Consider the following 7,119-nt stretch of genomic DNA (forward strand, 5'->3'; position numbering starts at 1 on the left):
CAAAATAAAGGTTTATTCCGGGGTTGTCTACTAAGTAGGAAATGTGGGTTACTAATACAGTGTGTGTGTGTGTGTGTGTGTGTGTATATAAATATATATATATATATATATATATATCTATAGGGGCAAATTCACTAAGCTTCGTATTTGCGCTAGCGTCCGCTTTGCGACACTTCGCCAGGCGTATTTTCGCCAGCGCTACGCAAATTCACTAAAATCCGAAGTTGCGCTCAGGGCAAGTGTAAGGTTGCGAAGTTGCGCTAGCGTTAATTCGGCAAGCAAATCGAAGTTATGCTAGCGATGCTTAATTTGCATATGGCGCCAAATTCAAGTTACAATGGAGGTATATGTAGCAGCACTACACAAGCCTGGGAAACCTTCAAAACAGCAAATTAAATGTTTATTTTGCCCTACACATGTGCCCACTGTATAGTTAAGTTGCCATTAGTTAGGAAATGTAGGGGGGAAGGAGAGTAGCCCCTAAAATTTTTTCGATCTTTTTCAGCCTATCACGCATAAAAAAATTAAAAAACGCCAGCGTTTTTTGGGACTTAGAAATTTTTTTAACTTTTTTTGAAGCAATCCCTATCTACTCTATTGCACTTTGCCTGGTCTGAGGTGGCAAAGGAAGTCTGGCGTAAAAGGTAGAGTTCAGAAAAATCCGCACGTTAGTGAATTTGCGTAGTTACGTCTGTTGCGCAAATTCGCCAGGCGTAAGGGTGCGAAGTAACACTAGCGAATTTACGCCAGTGTCCGTTAGTGAATCGGCAAATAAACGAAAATGCGATACGCTGGCGAATTAACGCTAGTGTTAGGCGCTTCGTCTTTTAGTGAATTTGCCCCATAATATGTCCAGAAGTACCTGCACTCTGCCCACTTCAATCTCTTCACGGGTGCTTGGTCAAAAGAGTATTGTACAACAGTCGAAAATGGACCAGCACTCCAATTTAATCAAATAATAGTGTTTTTATTCAGACATCACTCTGCATCCAAAAAAAAATCTGTGTACTTAGTCGAAAAAACAAAAAATGTTACATATTGCTTATGTTGATTCCAGAAACAGCAGATACACTGTAGCAGCACCTATAAACAAAAACAAACCTTATCTCAACCATTTGAAACATATGTATCAATCATATCAGGACCATAACCAATACCTGGATACATATCATATGCTGTTTCTGGAATCAACATAAGCAATATGTAAGTTTTTCGTTTTTTGGATTAAGTACACAGAATTTGTATCACTACAATCTGGTGACAGAATTTGTATCACTACAATTTGGTGACACCTAGTGGCACAAAATGATAAGGTATTTTTAACCATGTATTTTTCTAATCATGTATTTTAATCTAATTGCACTAAATGCTTATGGCACACCTTGATGATGTCATGATGGGGGGTTGTGGGTATATAAATTGTTAAATTATCACAAGCACTTTTATCCTTGATAATTTTGGACAGAGACAACTTTTTTTCTAATTGTGGTTCTGTACAATTAATTTTAAATGAAACAACTCAGAAGCAGTTGAACTGTAGACTTTCAGCTTTAATTCAAAACATTGCATAAAAATGTGAGGAACTAAAGACTTCACTTCATATCAGGGGCTCAAAAGAAATTGGACAAATTAAAAAACTGAAAATAAAATGTTCATTTCTAATACTTGGTTGAAAACCCTTTGGTGGCAATGACAGCCTGAAGTCTTGAACTCATGGACATCACCAGATTCTGGGTTTCCTCCTTTTTAATGCTCTGCCAGGCCTTTACTGCAGCGGCTTTCAGTTGCTGTTTGTTTGTGGGTCTTTCTGTCCAAGGTTTAGTCTTCAACACAGTGTCAGACTGGGACACCAGGGGCCCATCCAAAAACCTTAAACCAAGGGCCCATTCTCAGTACTATTTCCTCTCCTCACTCAGCTTCTATTCTCCTAGTCTTTTTTCTTTACATACTATAATCTATTATTCCATCTATTTAGCCTCTTTGTTCTCATAGGAATAGGGAATGACCATGAAATAGGCCAAATGTTTAGCAGCATGAGGGCCCACTCACACCTGGGCCTACCGGGACTTTTCCTGGTATCCCGGTTGGCCATTCCGACACTGCTTCAAAAAGTGAAATGCAGCTCAATTGTGTTCAGATCAGGTGACTGACTTGGCCATTCAAGAATATTCCACTTTTTTGCTTTAATAAACTCCTGGGTTGCTTTGGCTGTATGTTTTGGGTCATTATGAAAAGCCTCCCAATCAATTTGACTGCATTTAGCTGGATTTGAGCAGACAGTGTCTCTGAACACCTCACAATTCATTGGGCTGCTTCTGTCCTGTGTCACATCATGGATAAACACTAGTGTCCCAGTGCCACTGGCAGCCATGCACGCCCAAGCCATCACACTGCCTCCACCATGTTTTATAGATGATGTGGTATGCTTTGGATCATGAGCTGTTCCACACCTTCTCCATACTTTTTTCTTGCCATCATTCTGCTAGAGATTGATCTTGGTTTCATCTGTCCAAAGAACATTTTTCCAGAACTGTGCTGGCCTTTTTAGATGTTTTTTTTAGCAAAGTCCAATCTAGCCTTTCTATTCTTGGTGCTTATGAGTGGCTTGTATTTACTGTGTATTTACTTTCATGCAGTCTTCTCCTTATGGTAGACTGGGATATCGATACACCTACCTCCTGGAGAGTGTTGTTCACTTGTTTGGCTGTTGTGAAGGGGTTTCTCTTCACCATGGAAATGATTCTGCGATCATCCACCACTGCCTTCCGTGGACGTCCAGGTCTTTTTGCGTTGCTTTTATCTGCTTCTATATATCTATATCTATATCTATCTATATCTATATCTATCTATATCTATATATGATATCGTCAGTACATTTGATCCACCCAATATGGCCACATCTATTAAAACATACTGTGGAATTGTACAGAGGGAATGCTCTGAGGCCTTGAAATAAACTAAACAATACTTCTCTAATTTGACTAAACAAGAGAGGGAGGGGATTAAGTCTTTACGTAATGAAAGAGAAATTATTATACGCCCTGCTGATAAGGATGGTTTGATTGTCTTGTTAGATAGAGTTTATTACAGAGCTGAAGTTTGACAACAGCTATCGGATACTTCAGTATATGAGAAACCAACTCGGGATCCAGTTAATGGGTTTAAAACTAAACTTGATACGTTGCTACTTACTGCTAAGGCTGCTGGGTGCATCAATGAAAGCTGTTTTCATTATTTGGAAACTAAGTTTCCACAATGCCCAATTATATATACGTTGCCTAAGGTGTATAAAAATTCAGTGGCCCCACCTGGTAGACCTATAATCTCGGCCTGGAGTTCTTTGTTCTCCAATGTAGCATGCTTCCTGCAACCTCTGTGTACATTCATGCGGTCATATACTGCTGATACCTCATCGCTCCTTGAATTATTGAAAACATTTGATACATTACCTGAGAACACTGTATTCATTACAACAGACGTGTGTAGTTTGTACACGATCATCCCAGTGGAGGAATTAGGCGGGGGGCAATGAGGCTGTGACCACAAAATACATATAGACAAATACAAGAGTCCTCTGCACTCAACCCAGCAGCTAGTAAGTTGCAGGTAAAACTTAGTCCCATTGTAAAATGTATAATGAAGCAATAGAATTCTTAATGAATCAGATGAAAATTGAGCGAAGGACTGGGCAGATATGGGATGACTTTGACGTAGTTGGCCATCTTAAATATATTGCAATATATGGACAAACAATCCCTGTTTTGTTTAAAGGGTAAGGCATTTTTCAGTAGCAGTATGCACAAAATGTCTCTGTCTTAAATATATTGATAATGGGTTGAGTGCAGAGGACTCTTGTATTTGTCTATATATATATATATATATATATATATATATATATATATATATATATATATATATATATATATATATATAGTACACAGCAGTAAACTTTTTCTATTAAAACAAACTCAGATTATTAGGAAAGGATTTACATATATATATATATATATATATATATATATATATATATATATATATATATATATATATATATATATATATATATATATATATATATATATATATATATATATATATATATATAAACAGCATGGAGTCTCAGAGCACAAAATTCCTGAGGACGGCTCAAGTGTCCGAGCCGAAACGTTGAATAAAAGATATTTTCTCTTTTTTACCTAAGTCCTGTGTGTGCGGACCTTTTTTGAAAATTATATATATATATATATATATATATATATATATATATATATATATATATATATATATATATATTCCACCATGGTGTCGGCACTCACGAAAACGATCTTAGTATGCCTAGGTGCAGAAACAATAATTCTATCCACAACACTCCAAAGGAATCCGCACTCACAGGTCTTAAAAAAGTTAAAAATATTTATTAGAACAGATGACTAACGTTTCGGCCTCTCCGAGGCCTTTCTCAAAGTCTTTGAGAAAGGCCTCGGAGAGGCCGAAACGTTAGTCATCTGTTCTAATAAATATTTTTAACTTTTTTAAGACCTGTGAGTGCGGATTCCTTTGGAGTGTTGTATATATATATATATATATATATATATATATATATATATATATATATACAGTGGTGTGAAAAACTATTTGCCCCCTTCCTGATTTCTTATTCTTTTGCATGTTTGTCACACTTAAATGTTTTTGCTCATCAAAAACCGTTAACTATTAGTCAAAGATAACATAATTGAACACAAAATGCCGTTTTTAAATGAAGGTTTACGTTATTAAGGGAGAAAAAAAACTCCAAATCTACATGGGCCTGTGTGAAAAAGTGATTGCCCCCCTTGTTAAAAAATAACTTAACTGTGGTTTATCACACCTGAGTTCAATTTCAAAGGTTATAAAGCCATTTCTAAAGCTTTGGGACTCCAGCGAACCACAGTGAGAGCCATTATCCACAAATGGCAAAAACATGGAACAGTGGTGAACCTTCCCAGGAGTGGCCGGCCGACCAAAATTACCCCAAGAGCGCAGAGACAACTCATCCGAGAGGCCACAAAAGACCCCAGGACAACATCTAAAGAACTGCAGGCCTCACTTGCCTCAATTAAGGTCAGTGTTCACGACTCCACCATAAGAAAGAGACTGGGCAAAAACGGCCTGCATGGCAGATTTCCAAGGCGCAAACCACTTTTAAGCAAAAAGAACATTAAGGCTCGTCTCAATTTTGCTAAAAAACATCTCAATGATTGCCAAGACTTTTGGGAAAATACCTTGTGGACCGACGAGACAAAAGTTGAACTTTTTGGAAGGTGCGCGTCCCGTTACATCTGGCGTAAAAGTAACAGCATTTCAGAAAAGAACATCATACCAACAGTAAAATATGGTGGTGGTAGTGTGATGGTCTGGGGTTGTTTTGCTGCTTCAGGACCTGGAAGACTTGCTGTGATAGATGGAACCATGAATTCTACTGTCTACCAAAAAATCCTGAAGGAGAATGTCCGGCCATCTGTTTGTCAACTCAAGCTGAAGCGATCTTGGGTGCTGCAGCAGGACAATGACCCAAAACACACCAGCAAATCCACCTCTGAATGGCTGAAGAAAAACAAAATGAAGACTTTGGAGTGGCCTAGTCAAAGTCCTGACCTGAATCCTATTGAGATGTTGTGGCATGATCTTAAAAAGGCGGTTCATGCTAGAAAACCCTCAAATAAAGCTGAATTACAACAATTCTGCAAAGATGAGTGGGCCAAAATTCCTCCAGAGCGCTGTAAAAGACTCGTTGCAAGTTATCGCAAACGCTTGATTGCAGTTATTGCTGCTAAGGGTGGCCCAACCAGTTATTAGGTTCAGGGGGCAATTACTTTTTCACACAGGTTTTGATTTCTTTTCTCCCTAAATAATAAAAACCCATTTAAAACACTCATTTAAAAACTGCATTTTGTGTTTACTTGTGTTATCTTTGACTAATAGTTAAATGTGTTTGATGATCAGAAACATTTTGTGTGACAAACATGCAAAAGAATAAGAAATCAGGAAGGGGGCAAATAGTTTTTCACACCACTGTATATATATATATATATATATATATATATATATATATATATATATATATATATATATATATATATATATATATATATATATATATATATATATTTTTTTTTTTTTTTTTCACATTTCATACAGAATGCTGTTTACAGCTCAAGGAAAATAAAACCGTTATTCATTACGCTGACATTGTGCAGTAAAGCATTTGTAAAAGAAGAGCTGAAGTCATTCCAACATGGTAAAGATAACTTTTGAAAAACTGTTGGCAGTGATCTATGTGCTAAGACTAAAACCTTGCCACCCATATCCCTTGTTATGTAGGTACATCAGACATGGGTGTTAGAAAATGTCATTATTATTATAAGTTCTCCTGAAGGGGTGATGTGGAATTGCATTGTATTTTCCAATTATATAATTCTGAGGTGAATGCTTGTAAATCTGACAGATTAAGTTGGTCCAGTGCAATAAAATCTGCATATCTGGCATTTCAAGTACATAGAGGCCAAACAGCCCCCCATAAACCCAATAAGTAGTGACTGGCAGTGTTGCAATATCAGTGGATATTTACACAATTTGGCCATCCAGGTGGTGGCCAAATCAATCTGATCTGATGTAAGCTCATTTGGGCAGGAACCCTGCTTTATATTAATTGTACCCCTGGTTGTGGTTATGGTTTGCTAATACAGGGTACATGTTTGGTTCTATTTAATTACAATTTGATTGTTTGGCCCTAGATGAACAAAGATAACATTGGGGCCTGTGAGAACCTGCCTGAAGGGAACATAACTAAAACACTGACTATATATTGATTGGATACGCCTTTAATTAGGCCCCATATAGTACATATAAGCTGCCAACCAGGTCCAAACTGGCAACTGTAGGTTCTGGCAAATGCCAGAGGGGCTGCTATAAGGTGCTATAGAAAGTCAGTATTTAGTGGGCTGGTGGGACTGTTTGGGCCTTTTGTGTGGGCTGATTGGGCCTCTGTGTACCTGAAATGCCAGGGCCTATTTTGACTCTCAGTCCTGACCTGCTGCCAACTCATCAGGAAAGACCATCTTAACACAATAAATCTCATGA

This window comes from Xenopus laevis, chromosome 8S (assembly GCF_017654675.1).
Source record: "Xenopus laevis strain J_2021 chromosome 8S, Xenopus_laevis_v10.1, whole genome shotgun sequence".
Taxonomy (NCBI): domain Eukaryota; kingdom Metazoa; phylum Chordata; class Amphibia; order Anura; family Pipidae; genus Xenopus; species Xenopus laevis.